The 14,051-nt window shown below is 46.9% G+C and overlaps 1 protein-coding gene across 1 annotated transcript in view; it reads left to right on the forward strand.

Annotated features, from left to right (window-relative positions):
* The first annotated feature begins 2,311 nt into the window (after nucleotides 1-2,311).
* ARHGEF37 (Rho guanine nucleotide exchange factor 37) overlaps nucleotides 2,312-14,051 on the forward strand; it is a 50,644-nt gene continuing 38,904 nt past the window's right edge. Inside the window, exon 1 of the mRNA XM_075900219.2 lies at nucleotides 2,312-2,443. The gene's annotated coding sequence lies outside the window, so the exon portion shown is untranslated. The remainder of the gene's footprint in view (nucleotides 2,444-14,051) is intronic.

A 14,051-nucleotide genomic window follows, 5' to 3' on the forward strand; every position in this document is an offset into this window, starting at 1 on the left:
GGCAACACTACCAGGGTGTACTCTCATAGCATAACCGTCCTTGGCTTCAGAGACCTTCAGCACCTGTGCTTCATGCTGTGAGTTTCTTGCAGTGAGGCTGCCACAGAAAGCAGTGAGCAAAGCACCCCTGCCTTTGCTGCCTTCCACAGTCCTCAATCAGCCATGACTCTTACCCAGAACTGTACAAACAAACAGGTTTGTTAGTTTTCTGGAGCACAGATAGAATCTCTGTTAGCACAGCAAGCAGGAAGTTACAGCAGAGTCCTTCCTGGCCCGATCCGGAGCCCTGAGAATTCATTCTCAACCCGAGTCCCAAGTTCACCAGCCCCCCTCCTTCCAGCTGCCTCATGCTTAGCCACCACCTCTGGCTCCTCTCCAGTCCTTTGTTCTGGTTTCCAGAAATTCTCTAGTCACCTGTTTTCCACCTTAGTTCCTTTTGTTCTCTGGCTGGTCAAACTGGTTGGTTTCCTGCAGGGGGTTGGCTGACCCGGGCTATTAGTTGCTAGGCAGCAAATGTCTGGGTCATCAGAATGACCTCTACCTTCTGACTGAGCTACAAGAACAAGGAGGAGTGGATTTCAAGTTACAAAGATGCCGCTTTACACTAGTTTTAACTTGCAAGTGACCTGTGCCCCACCATGCTGTGAAGGTGAACCTCCCCCCCCCCCCCCATGGTCTCAGCCAGTCTCACCTGGGGGCAAATTCCTGGCCCCAAAATTCATCAGCTAGACACCTGGAACAGAATTCTCTGTAGTAATGCAGATTTCTCCCCATCTAATCTCCCATCACTGTTGAAGATATTTGCAGCTAGCAGTCACAGATCAGCTACATGCCATTGTATGCAGTCCCCTCTCACCAGCCCCTCAATACAATGTATCAAGCTCAGTGTTGAGCCCAGTTAGGTTTTTTTCCTCCACTGCTTCTCTTGGAAGGCTGTTTCAGAACTTCACTCCTCTCATGGTTAGAGACCTTCGCCTAATTTCAAGCCTAAATGTGTTGATGGCCAGTATGTATCCATTTGTTCTTCTGCCCACATTGGCTTTAACTTAAATAACTCCTTTTACTCCCTAGTATTTATCCCTCTAATTATAGAGAGTAGTCATATCTCTGCCCAGCCTACTTTTGCTTACAGTAAACAAGTTAAGCTGTTTGAGTCTCCTTTCATAAGGCAGGTTTTCCATTCCTTGGATCATCTAGTGGCCCTTCTCTGTATCTGTTCCAATTTGAATTAATCCTTCTTTAACATGAAAGACCAGAATTACATACGGTATTCCAGATGAGATCTGACACTTCTCTGTCTCTATAGCTGTGTCTAGACTACACCTCTCTGTCGACAGAGAGATGTAGATTAGGCATGTTGAAATTGCTAATGAGGCAGGGATTTAAATATCCCGAAAAAAACCCTGGCAGTCTAGACACAGATCAGTCGAAAATAAACTCTTTTTCGAAAGATCCCGTATTGCTCAAAAAATGAGGTTTATAGGATCTTTCAAAAAAGGGTTTATTTTCGACATATCCGTGTCTAGACTGCCAGGGTGGGGTTTTGTTTTTGTTTTGTTTTTTCGAAAAAGCTCAATTTAAAAAAAAAAGAAGCAGCCATGTGTATGCTAATGAAGCACGGGATAGTTAAATCCCTGCCTCATTAGCAATTTTGACATGCCTAATCTATATCTCTCTGTCGACAGAGAGGTGTAGTCTAGACGTACCCTACTAGGATAGGGATGTTAATTATTGTTTAACATGGTAACTGGTTAAATGCTAGGTTTAACTACTTAACCTTGGAGCAGACCTCTGCCTATGGCGCAGCAGGCCTGGGCAGATTGGAGCAGCCCCCCCGTCTGGGGGCGCAGCAGGGTGCAATGGGTCTGTCTTGGCTGGAGCAACCCCAGCCTATGTCATGCCAGTAAGGGTGATGCTTAGCAGATAACCAGTTAACCCTTTACATCCCTACACTGAAATACATGTCATCTCAGTTAGAATTCATGGAGTTGGTTTATCTTTTTAGCAATAAGAAAAGCAAGTGCTGACCCATTTTGAGCCAGAAAATTCTTGTGTCTTCTGGCTGTAGTTGACAAATGTGTGGTTGCTGTAGGAAGGCACATTCATTCTAAGCAAATGCATTCTAAGTTGCATCAGCAGCAATGGAAATGTTGACTGAAGAGCTTGTGTCCCAACTGGCTTGGCAGCTTTGTTCTTTACAAGGTTGCTCTCACATTCTTTCCATCTTTGACGTTCAATCCAAGCAGGAAGAACTGAGTTCGGATCCGGCAGCAGAGGCTAGGAAACCAGCATCTGATTTCACCTTCCCAACAACAATGGGCCATCAGAACTGGGCCCCTAGTTAGTTTGGTTCAGAAATGCATGGTCCTAAGAAGTGGATGAGCTGTCGGGATTAGTGTGATTCCCTGGAAGACATACACCAGAGAGAAAGAGCTCACTTCGGGTAAGTATCTCAGCTCATCTTTCCACAAAGTCACTGCTCCCTGATGGTGGGGAATATACCAGTAAACAAGTGTTGGCTTCATTAGTGATGTGGTATATGGGGTGCCAATGGCAGGATGTGGGGGCATTTTTTACAGACTGGGTGTGTTATGTAGTCCAGGTCTTTGGAACGGTGGGGCAGTAGTGTACAGTAGAGCATAGGGCCAGCTCTTGACGTCAGATGGATTTGATAAGGACACACACAACTTCCGAATCAACGCAAAATCAGGCAGAGAAAGGGAAATGGTACTCTCAGATGTGGACAGCTGAGTTTCTCAAAAGCCCTTCCACATCTGAGACTTTCTCGTGTCTCTGTGGAATCAGAGGGACTGATTTAATCTAAATACTAATTTTAACCATTTATTGTAGAGATAGCACTGCAAATAGACTTCCCTGGTGGAATTATTTTTTCCAAGTTATATGATTTACAGTAAATCTACTTCATCCAAAATATCTCAAGGAATTTTGGAACATACACGAGGGTAGATACATGGGTATTTCAGTCTACTGTGTCTTTGATCTGCATAGGAAGAGATCCCCAGGTAATCCACATATTGTATGTGTATGATCCTATGTTACCTCCTCACCCAAAATTAGGTCGCACTTGTCCTTCTGCGCTGAACTGGAAAATGTTTCCTGCCTAATGAGGACAGGACTTTCTCCCTTATGGAGATCAGAAACTATTTGAGGGGGGAGCTGGTGACCAGAACCTGTAAGCATGTTGTGTCAATTGAACAGCACCCTTCTCCCTGCAGTGATAAGGTGCAGCTGGTGCAGTTTTGTTAGTATGGAATTTGAGTGAGAGGCACAAATACCTGTCCCATCACATCAGCCTTCTCTTCCACTCCCTAGTCTCAGAGTCCTTTGTGCAGTGCTACATGCCATTGCACATCATCCCCAGAAACCTGAACAGCCTGACTTCAGATTCTGGGTCCAAAAGCAGGAACCACCTGTCAACTCTGCAAGCAAATTTGCAGGCTGCCATTGAGCTTCCTGTCAGTTGTGTGAGGAGTCCAGGGCTTGTTGGGTGGAAACCTTATTGGGAAAGATGGGTAAATAATTCTAGTGGATGCTTGTGTAATAGCTTGCAAAACAGTTTCTCCTGCTCTCTGACAAACTTGTTACATTATTTAGTTATTCCTGCCACTGTCCATGGCCTTGTCAGTCCTTGGACTTTCTTCCTAAATTGCTAAAAACAGGACCAAGTGTGACTGTTCAGTGATTACTCTAGCAACTGGACAAAGAGCCATCCACTCATTTCTTGCAGCTATCAGATGGGGATGTCCTCAATCTAACTGGGGCTGGATTTCGACCCATGACCCATAGCTGAAAGGCGCCATACCTTTCTTCTTGTTCCCTAAGATCCCTGGTTCCCATTATCATCCTATGATCTCCAGGCATCTTTCAGACAGACAGCATCAGTTGTGGTCAGGAATTATGAAGAAATGGAAAAAATCCAATTGGTGATTAGAATGAACCCCCTGAACAAAGGCAGCCACCTGCATCCTTTGTGCTAATAAGAGGAAGGAAGATGAATAAATATTGCATTGTTTATTTTCTTGAAAAAAGCAATCAAATAATACCGGGACTTCAGTGGATGTGTCAGTAGCTCAGAATGCTTGGTCTGCAAATTGAGGAAAAAGGAAAGCTCTCAAATCACAGAGAGAAGAGCAGAGCGTTGGACATCCATCAACCTGGGCTCATCACTCTGACATCAGCACCTGCCTTTGATGTCCTCGAGCTCTCATGAATTGGGTCTGGCACAGTTGGTATAATTGGCTTAGTTAAGCTTTGCCAGCCCTCTGAGAAAGTTTGGATAAGTCTACACTAGCTCGTTAGTTCGAGATAGGTAGGCAAATGAGGGCAACCGGAGTTGCAAATGAAGGCCGGGATTTAAATATCCCGGGCTTCATTTGCATGTTCCCGGGTGCCGACATTTTTAAATCCCCCTTAGTCTGAATTAACTGCCTGCGGCTAGACGCGGCAGTTAAACGTTAATTCGAACTAACTCCTTAGTTCGAATTAACTGTTACTCCTCATGGCAGTTAGTTCGGACTAAGGGGGATTTAAAAATGGTGGCGCCTGGGAACATGCAAATGAAGCCCGGGATATTTAACAAGACTAACAAACCATCTTGTTAGTCTTTAAAGTGCTACATAGTCCTGTTTTTTGATTTCTTACATGAGATCGTCAGTGTTCTTGCGGAAATTCAAGCAGCCAGTGTAGAGAGCTGGAAAATTTTTCCACAAAAGCAAACAAGCAAAAAAAACTAGACGCACCCTATGGCTCTAGTGGTGTCCTGAAAGTTCTCCTGCTCCAGCAATGATGATAACCATCATGGGCCATTGGTGCAGCTGGGGCTGGGTGTCCGCCTCCCCTAGAGCCCCACCCCCTCTTCTGAGGCCCTGCCCCCCACGCGGAGGGGAAGAGGTGGAGCAATGTGCCAAGCATTCCCCAGCCTCCCTGCAGCATCGGGGAGGGAAAGAGAGGCGAGGGGGCGCATGTGTGCGGTGTGGCTCCCCCACCTCCCCAGAGTATGGAGCTAGTGGAGGAGGTCACATGGTGCACAGAGAGCCCCCTCCTCCCCCGGAGGGCAAGGTGTTCTGAGGGTGAAGTGGTGAAGTGTGGGTGTGGCCATGCCTGGCGGTTTGGAAAGGCCCCCCCCCCCCAAGCTACCGGACACCTATAATAACCATTCAGTTACGTTCATGTGTGCTCCTCTTGTGTATTGTGTTGACTTTGTGCAAGAATTCAACACAGCAGATCCCAAGGGAGCCCCTCAGGACCACAAAATCAGTTAAGGATGACAGGCACCCTGCCAGGTTTGGCAAACAAAGTATGGTAAGTGTTGTCAGTGGACTCTACAGAGTCTTTATGCATCTGTACCCTCGGACAATGGACCAGCTCAGTCAGTGGGAGATCCCACGGTCCCCTAGTCTGGAGAAAGACAGCCCCTCCAAGACACAACTTTATATACAGGTACAAATAAGTTGCACATCACTGCTGACATGTCAGGTTGCCACCCTCTGATGTTACCCTGTACCTGGCGATTCAGTCAAAATGTCTTGATCCATCATGCTGTCAGACCCTTTCCTGAACCTGGATCAGTATGTCCCTATTATTCATGGGGAGAGTGTGGGTACCAAGGTCCTTTTTAACAAGGTGCTGTTGCGATCCCTGTGGAATGTGCTTTCCACCTGTGCCCAGTACCCATTACTATTTTACAGCTGGTACCTAGCACCGATTACAGTTCTACACCTGTGCCTCTTACCAATTGGTGTGTTACACTCGCAGGGTATGTCTACACTAGAAAGTTAGTTCGAACTAACGGACGTTAGTTCGAACTAACTTTCCTATGCGCTACACTAGCGCTCCGCTAGTTCGAATTTGAATCGAACTAGCGGAGCGCTTAGTTCGAACTAGGAAAACCTCATTTTACGAGGACTAACGCCTAGTTCGAACTAGCTAGTTCGAACTAAGGGCTGTGTAGCCCTTTAGTTCGAACTAGTGGGAGGCTAGCCCTCCCCAGGTTTCCCTGGTGGCCACTCTGGCCAACACCAGGGAAACTCTATGCCCCCCTCCCGGCCCCGGACCCCTTAAAGGGGCACGGGCTGGCTACGGTGCCCGTGCCAGGTGCAAGCCTGCCAGCACCCAGCTAGCAGACCCTGCACCTGGCACGGCACAGAGCCACCCACCCGATGCCCCCCAGCCCACCCCCTCTTGCCGGGACCAGGCTGGCGGCTCCCGGGAGCTTGCCCTGGACCGCAAGAGGCGGGCACCTTCCTGGGCTAGTGTGGACATCGTGGACCTCGTCCACGATCTCCGCACTAGGCACAGGAAAGTGGCCGTCTAGGGCAGGAGAGCTGCCAGCCTGGCCACCCAGGACCAGGTGTGCATGAAAATCAAGGGGGTCCACTGAGACCCCCGACACTGAGCCCTGAGCTTACAATGGCCATCCTGGGTCAGACCAAAGGTCCATCTAGCCCAGTAGCCTGTCTGCCGACAGAGGCCAACCCTAGGGACCCTGGAGGGGATGGACCGAAGACAATGACCAAGCCATTTGTCTCGTGCCATCCCTCTCCAGCCTTCCACAAACTTTGGGCAGGGACACCACTCCTACCCTCTGGCTAATAGGACTCCATGGACCCAACCTCCATCACTTTATCTCACTTCCCTTTAAACTCTGTTCTAGTTGTAGCCTTCACAGCCTCCTGCAGCAAGGAGTTCCACAGGTTAACTATTTGCTTTGTCAAGAACAACAACTTTCTCTTACTAGTTTCAAGCCTGCTACCCATTCCTTTCCTTTGGTGTCCTCTAGTCCTTCTTGATGGGAACTCAGGAAGAACTTTTCTGAATGCACCCTCTCCACCCAACCCCTGCTTTTAGAGACCTCTATCCTGTCCCCCCTCCATCTCCTCTTTTCTAAGCTGAACAGTCCCAGTCTCTGTAGCCTCTCTTCATCTGGGACCTGTTCCCAACCCCTGATCATGTTAGTTGCCCTCCCCTCTCCCAGCCTTTCTCTTCCCCTCTCCCACCTCCTTTTCCCAGTCTCCCCCAGTTTTTTTCAATAAAGACAGAGTCAATGTTGGAAGAAACGTTATCTTTATTTTGTACATCAAGAAGAAGGGGGGCTAGGGAAGGGTAAGTGGAAGGAGGTGAGGGAGGAATGGGGTACGAGCCCCCGATGGGGAGGACTGGGCTGGCTCTGCGGGCTTCTGGGGGTGGAAGCTCTCCTGCAGCCCCCCAATTACTCCCTCTCCCCAGATGGCAGCCTGCGGCAAGTGCAGCCGGGCTGATGGCCGAGTGGTGTGATGTGCCCAGTGTGAGCACTCAGGGCACTCCAAGCCAGAACTTCTTTGCAAGCGGGGCACCCCTTAGAACTGTGTGTCCGGGGTGGGGGTCGGGACCCTTTAAGCGCAGCCCTCGGCTAGCCTGAGACAGCATCTCCATGCTCTAAGTCCTCCTTTTATGCCCTGCCGGCACTGCTTCCGGCCATCCTTAAGCCCTGTTCAGAGTCCACTCAATGTGGACTTGCTAGTTCGAACTAGCAAAACGCTAGTTCGAACTAGTTTTTAGTTCTAGACGCGTTAGTTCGAACTAGCTTAGTTCGAATTAACTAATTCGAACTAAGTTAGTTCGAACTAACTTTGTAGTGTAGACATACCCGCAGCCCTGTTTGAGCCAAGTTCCATGAGCAGGAGCCTGCCTCTTGCTCACAGCTTAACCTTGATTTATTATATTAGCAAAGTCTTGAACATTGTTGCCGAAGCCTCAGGCCTCACACCAGGCTTGTGGTACATGGGCTTATGTTTCAGGCCCTCATTTTACTACAATGGCCATAGAGCAGGCATGTCCAAAGTCCGGCCCGCGGGCCAATTGCGGCCCGTGTTCTGGTTTAATACGGCCCCACAGGTAATTTGGCAATATCTATCTTTTATGGCCTCCCAACGAATCCATATGTATTGAGATGAATACATTGTAAAATCTCAGTTAATGTCAGTTGGTCTAAATCAGTTATAAATATATTTGGACACAACATGTATACTTGGTGTTATGTTCCTGTTCATATTTTTTGAACTTAAAAGTTGACAGACAACCTTTATTACCAATAATATGTAATGTACTTTACAATGTTCCTGACATATATTTCAGCTTCCTGGATTTTTTTTTATCTGGCCTTCAGATATGAAAGGCAGAGTGATTTAACACCTGTTTAGATTTGTCATCCATGTGACGAAATGAAAAGTATGCCGTTTGCAATAAACTTTGCATAAAATAGTTAATTTGCGTTTAATTTTAATGGTTCAAAGAATGTCAGGCAAAATGGTCGGCCCTCACGCATGTTCACTTCATCAAATCTGGCCCTCTTTGAAAAAAGTTTGGACACCCCTGCCATAGAGCGTGACAGATTTGCTCCACTCATCTGCAAATTTCCCTCCCTCTTATTTCTGCTATTATTGCAATGCCCATTTTGATCTACAGCCCAAAGATGTCAATGGAAGCTTTTCCTCTGCCATCTTTGGGTTTGGGCTGAGGCCTTTCTGGAGATGGCCAAACCAGGGGTATAGCAGGCACCCATAGAGCTCACCAGCTGCTTTCATACTTTTTGGAAAATACTTCCACAGATTTTTCTGAGCCTCTTTCTCTGGAAACAAACATCAAAGCTTTGCCTACACTATACAGCTTTTAGCAACCTAAAAATCACACAGTATGGTTGCTAAAAAACAGGCCATGTAACCACAGTTTGTGGTCACTTTTGCCAACAAAAAAAACTCATTCCTCCCTCACCCCCAGTGGTGTTTGCTTTGTTGGCAGGAGAGCTGTTCACACTAGTACTTGCTGGGGCAAAGCTTTTGTCATGGGAATGTGGAAGTTAAGGAGCCGTGAATGACAAATCTCTCACTCAATTGCCAGTGTAGACTAGACATAAGAAAAGGAAACTTGAAACAAGAGCAGTCTAAGCAGTAAGGGGGCCGGGATGCAAGCCAAGGCTACAAAAGTGGAGTCTGGCAGTTGAACTAGGGTGGAGTTGCAGCTACTCCTTGTTCTGATAAATATCCTGGTTCTCTCTCAAAAACAATTAGCAAGGAAAAAATAACACCAGTAGCAACTAGTTCAAGCTTCTCACTTCATGGAGTCTGATAAGCTATGCAGAAGCAATGGGATTCATAGAGGGCTTGGTCTACACTAGGAAATTTTGTCAAGGAAAAGTGTGTTTTGTTAACAAAACTGCATGAGTGTGCACTCTGCAACATGGCTTTTGTCGTCAAATTTGATCATTTTCATTGATAAAAAACTTCCAGCTTCACAAAGCACTTTTTTGTTTTCTCTTCCATGTGTTGTTGATAAACTTGCCCTGCAGATACCTCAAGGTATTTTTCTGCTGATTCTGGCCTCCAGAAAGTGGCTCATAATTCCCAAGCAGCTGCTTTGGTCCATAGTTTAAACTTGGCTGCAGGGCAGCAGGGCAGAAAAGTAACCAGCTACCCTCTCCATCTCCTTGCAAGTTCCATGGGTACGTCTACACAGCAGGACTAACGTTGAATTAAACTATGCAACGTCAGCTACGTCAATTGCATAGCTTAAGTCAAAATAGCTTAACTCGGCTTTTGGCACTGACTACACAGCAGGAAGCCGAAGGAAGGATACTCTTCCTTCAACTTCCCTTACTCCTCGTGAAATGAGGGTTACCATGAGTCCTCCAGCTCAACATTATTTCAAAATAAAGACTTGTAGTGTAGATGCACACTATGTTATTTTGTAATAACGCTGCTGTGTAGATGTGCCCCATGAAATTTAAATCCCATTTGCTGCAGAATGAGCAACTGGAGAGCAGGCTGGATTATCATACAGTGGTCTCATGGCATCTTCCCAGGTGCCCATGCCTGGCCATCACCTCAAACGCTCACTGGCTTGGACTGCCACGGAGCTATGGGATCTGACCAGTGCATGGGAAGAGAAGTTTGTCCAGTCCCAGTTATGAGTGACCCGTAGGAACTGGGACACATACGGGCACTTTTCTTGATCCTTGTGTGAAAATGAGCATGAGCATGAGCAAGGCATGCTGCAATGCATAGTGAAGATTAAAGAACTGAGACAAGCCTGTCATAAAGCTGGTGAGGTAAACTGATATTCTGGTGCTTCACTCAAGACCTGACATTTCTATAAGGAGCTGGATGCTATCCTTGGTGGTGACCTCACCTCCACCACCAAAAGTCCTGTGGATACTGCAGAGGGCAGACAGACAGTACATGGGGGAACTAACCCAGAGTCAATTGTAGATGAAGAGGTTGAAGTAGACGAAGAGGGGCTCCTCCCCAGGGTCACCAACTGTGTCTGGCAGCCAGGAACAGTTCTCCATTATTGACAGACATAGCCAGTCAGAGCAACCACTTAGCAGGGACCAGGAACTTAAGTAGTGGATGAGACATGGTGTAAGTGCTGTGGTTTGTAGAGCGCAGGGTGAAGGGCATAGAAAAGTGGGAGGCTGGCTGTATTTCTGGAAGCTACACATATCCCTATGTAGCTAATCAATATGGCCAATCAGCATGTTGATGCTCGCTATGATCTCAATGGAATCCTACGGAGAGAGGCCTTCAACATTTTTGGAGAGGGATTTGCAAATTTTCTGCTGCAGATTTCATGGTAGCTTTGTCCCTTCCTCCGTACCATTCAGCTATCACTTGTGCAGGAACCAAAGCAGAACATAGGTGGGCTTCATATGAAGCAGGGTGAAAGCCATAAGCCTGGAGAAGATGTGCCCTGGTTTCCTTGCTTACCCTGAGCAGGGAGATGTCTGCCAGGGGGCTACCTGCCTGTGGAGAAGTGTGGCAAGTGTAGCATAATGAGAATTATGTTCATGCAAAGGGATTTTTCTAGCCCCGTCTGCAATTTCCTTTTTCTGCATGCACAGCTGCCACCGCTCCCATCCCCTCACTCACTGTGATTAAGGTGTTTTACCAAGATGTGTTCTTTGTAAGGGTCAACTTCAAAGTGAGTGGCAATGTAAAGTGAGAAGTTACAATGTAGGATTTGATATTAACAGACTCCTTCTTGTGCACTGTGCTGAATATCGGAGACCCTAGCATCCCCTGAAATGTGGTGCTTCAGCAAGGTTGCAGCAGATAAGGAAGCACCCTCCTTTATCAGCTTGAACAGGGGAGGAGGGATGGTTTGCTGCTGTCTAATGACTAAAGGCACACTTTTAGAATGGTTCTGCACTCTTATTTACTGTTTAATAACAGCACAGACCAGTCACTACAATCCCAGGTGCTCACATTAAAGTCATATACCTGAGTATGTGTTACACTGGAGGGGGAGGCACGAAGAAGCAACTGTAACAAAGGTTTCAGTGCCACTCATTTTCAAAGTGCACCCTCAAAGGCTCCCTGATGTTGATAGCAGCCCTTTGAGCTCCTCTGATAACTCTAACGTCTGGCTGCTCAAACTCTGCAGCCGAGTGCTGAGCCTCAGAGTTCCACCCCTGAGCAAACACTTCCCCATTACAGTCACACAAATTATGTAAAGTGCAACATGCAGCTATAACCATGGGAATACTGTCCTCCATGATGTCTAGCCTGCCATAGAGACATCTCCATCTCACCTTCAATCTCCCAAAGGCATATATGACCACCAAGCAGCACCTGCCCAGCCTGTTGTCAAACTGCTCCTTACTGCTGTCTAGGTGCCCCATGTATGGTTTCATTAGCTAGGGCTGTAAGGGGTAAAGCAGGTCTCCCAGGTTCATTATGGGCATTTCTACACCCTCCACTGTAATCTAGTGGTCTGGAAAGAAAGTCCCTGCCTATAGCTTTCTGTACACGCCAGTGTTCCTGAACATGTGCGTGTCATGCACCTTTCCAGACCATCCCACACTGATGTCTGTGAAATGCCCACAGTGACCCACAAGCGCTGGTAGCAGCACTGAGAAGTATCACTTCCTGTTGGTGGTAAGGTTGCTAGTGCTAAAATTGGAATATGTGTGCCATCTATGGGCACACACACATCCTCCCCACCCTCCCAGTTGGGAAATCCCATGTCCAAAAAGCCAGCCACTATGTCATGCACATTTCCAGAGTCACGGTCCTTTGTAGCAGAATGTGATTTATTGCCCTGCATGCTTGCATCAGTACAGCTCCAAAGGTAGATTTCCTAATCTAAGCTGATTTGCAACTGACCCATAGCAATCGGGAGTCACCAGCTTCCACACAGCGATTGCCACATGCTTCTCAACCAAGAGGGCAGCTCTCGTTCTGATGTCCTTATGCTGCAATTCGGGAACCAGCTCAGGACAGGTTTAGCTCCAGGAAGGTTGCTTTGTGCATCCTAAAGATCTGCAGCCACTGGTCTTCATCCCCCACCTGAATGATGATGCAATCCCATCAATCAGTGCTGGTTTCCCTTGCCCTGAAATGCCAGTAAACCCTGTATAATTGCTCTGTGAGAGCCAAAACCAATGACAGGGTGCTGCTGTCTCTATCATGCACACTGTCAAGCTCCTCCGAGTCTTCTTCCACTGTCAGTAACTTCAAGATGATCTCTGCTGCCATGCCCAAGGTCTTCATCACAGTTAACAGAGCATGTGAGAGAAGTGCAGGATCTATTCTTTCTCCATGAAGATTCTGGAGCTCACAGCAAAGAACGGCAGTTGGAAAAAGGGTGCTAAAGGACTCTGGAAGCCCCTGAACAAAGTGGATCCTAATGGGATGTTCTACATGGCCCCAAGTTGCCCCATGCTCAATTCTGCAGTCTCACAACCCTTAATGACACATGATGTCACCATCCACTCTGCATTGCTCCAGCTGTCAATAAGGGAGCTAAAGATGTGGATATGATCTGTTGATGGAAGAAGCCAGTGTAAACATGCTTTGGCAACTTCTGTGTGTCGATATTAGTTTCCTCTACAAAACTCAATAGCCTGGGTGCTGGAACAATTTTGATAGTGGGGGTGCGGAGATCCTATAAACTCCGTGCATAATGGACACCACTTCAAGCCAGGAGGTGCTGCAGCACCTATGCTCACTAGTGTAGACATGCCCATAGATGCTATTGCCCCCGAGAACTAAATGGAGTCCCACCAAATTCTCTTTGCACAGGCCACTGAACTGGGAGCAGGCACTGGAAGTACTGGCTCTAGAAAACCTAGCTGTGTGCCACGTGGCTTGAGGATGGCGAGGGTGGAGCATAAAAGATAATAGTCTGTAAATATTTGAAAGGTAGAAACAGCACACGGGAGGGCCACTCAGGCTACATCTAGACTGCATTGCTTTTCTGGAGGTATCCCGAAAAGAAACACCGTGTCCAAGGAACGTGTCCGCTTTTCCGAAAAAAAATTCAAAAAAGCGGATGTGCTCTTTCACCATCCCTGTAAACCTCATTCTATGAGGAATTAGGGATGTATTGAAAGAGCACTTTTTCCAAAATTTGGCACCGTGTAGATACACCAAGTTTTGGAAAAGCCTCTTTCGAAAGTAAATCAGAAAAAGATTCACAATTTGTGTACTGCAAATTGTGTTTCTTTTTCCAATTTAACATTGCAGTGTAGACCTAGCCTTAGATTGCTATGAAAGGAGGGTAAAATGTCAGTTAAATATAAGGAAAAACTGCAAGTGAGATGTATTAGGCATAGAGGCGACTCTCAAGGGAATAGCAGAAGCTGCATTACTTGGGATTTTTTTTTAAATTGGACTGAATGAAGCATTGGCAATGTACAAGAGGAAACAATGGTGCATTGACCCTCCATAGGCCGAGTGGGTGACTTGGCATGCCTTTCTGTCTCTAACTTGTATGGCTCCATTATTCCATTCCGTGATAGGAGAAATATTGGAAGAAACTCTTGCCTGTCTAGGCCCTGGGTTCCATTCTCTAATCCAACATAAAGTGCTCTTGATGTTACACAATAAAGCCAAGAGATACACGATTTTGAGAGAAGTGGTGATGGTGTCAAAACCAGAGCGGTAGCAATGCAAGCAACACAGCACTAATAGGAAATCACTATATGAAACAGCCTATCCCAGAGAGCGGGACAAAACACCTACCCAAGAAAACAGGCTGGCAGGAAACAGCTCAGG

The sequence above is a fragment of the Pelodiscus sinensis genome, chromosome 16, assembly GCF_052426305.1.
Source record: "Pelodiscus sinensis isolate ZL-2025 chromosome 16, ASM5242630v1, whole genome shotgun sequence".
Taxonomy (NCBI): Eukaryota; Metazoa; Chordata; order Testudines; family Trionychidae; genus Pelodiscus; species Pelodiscus sinensis.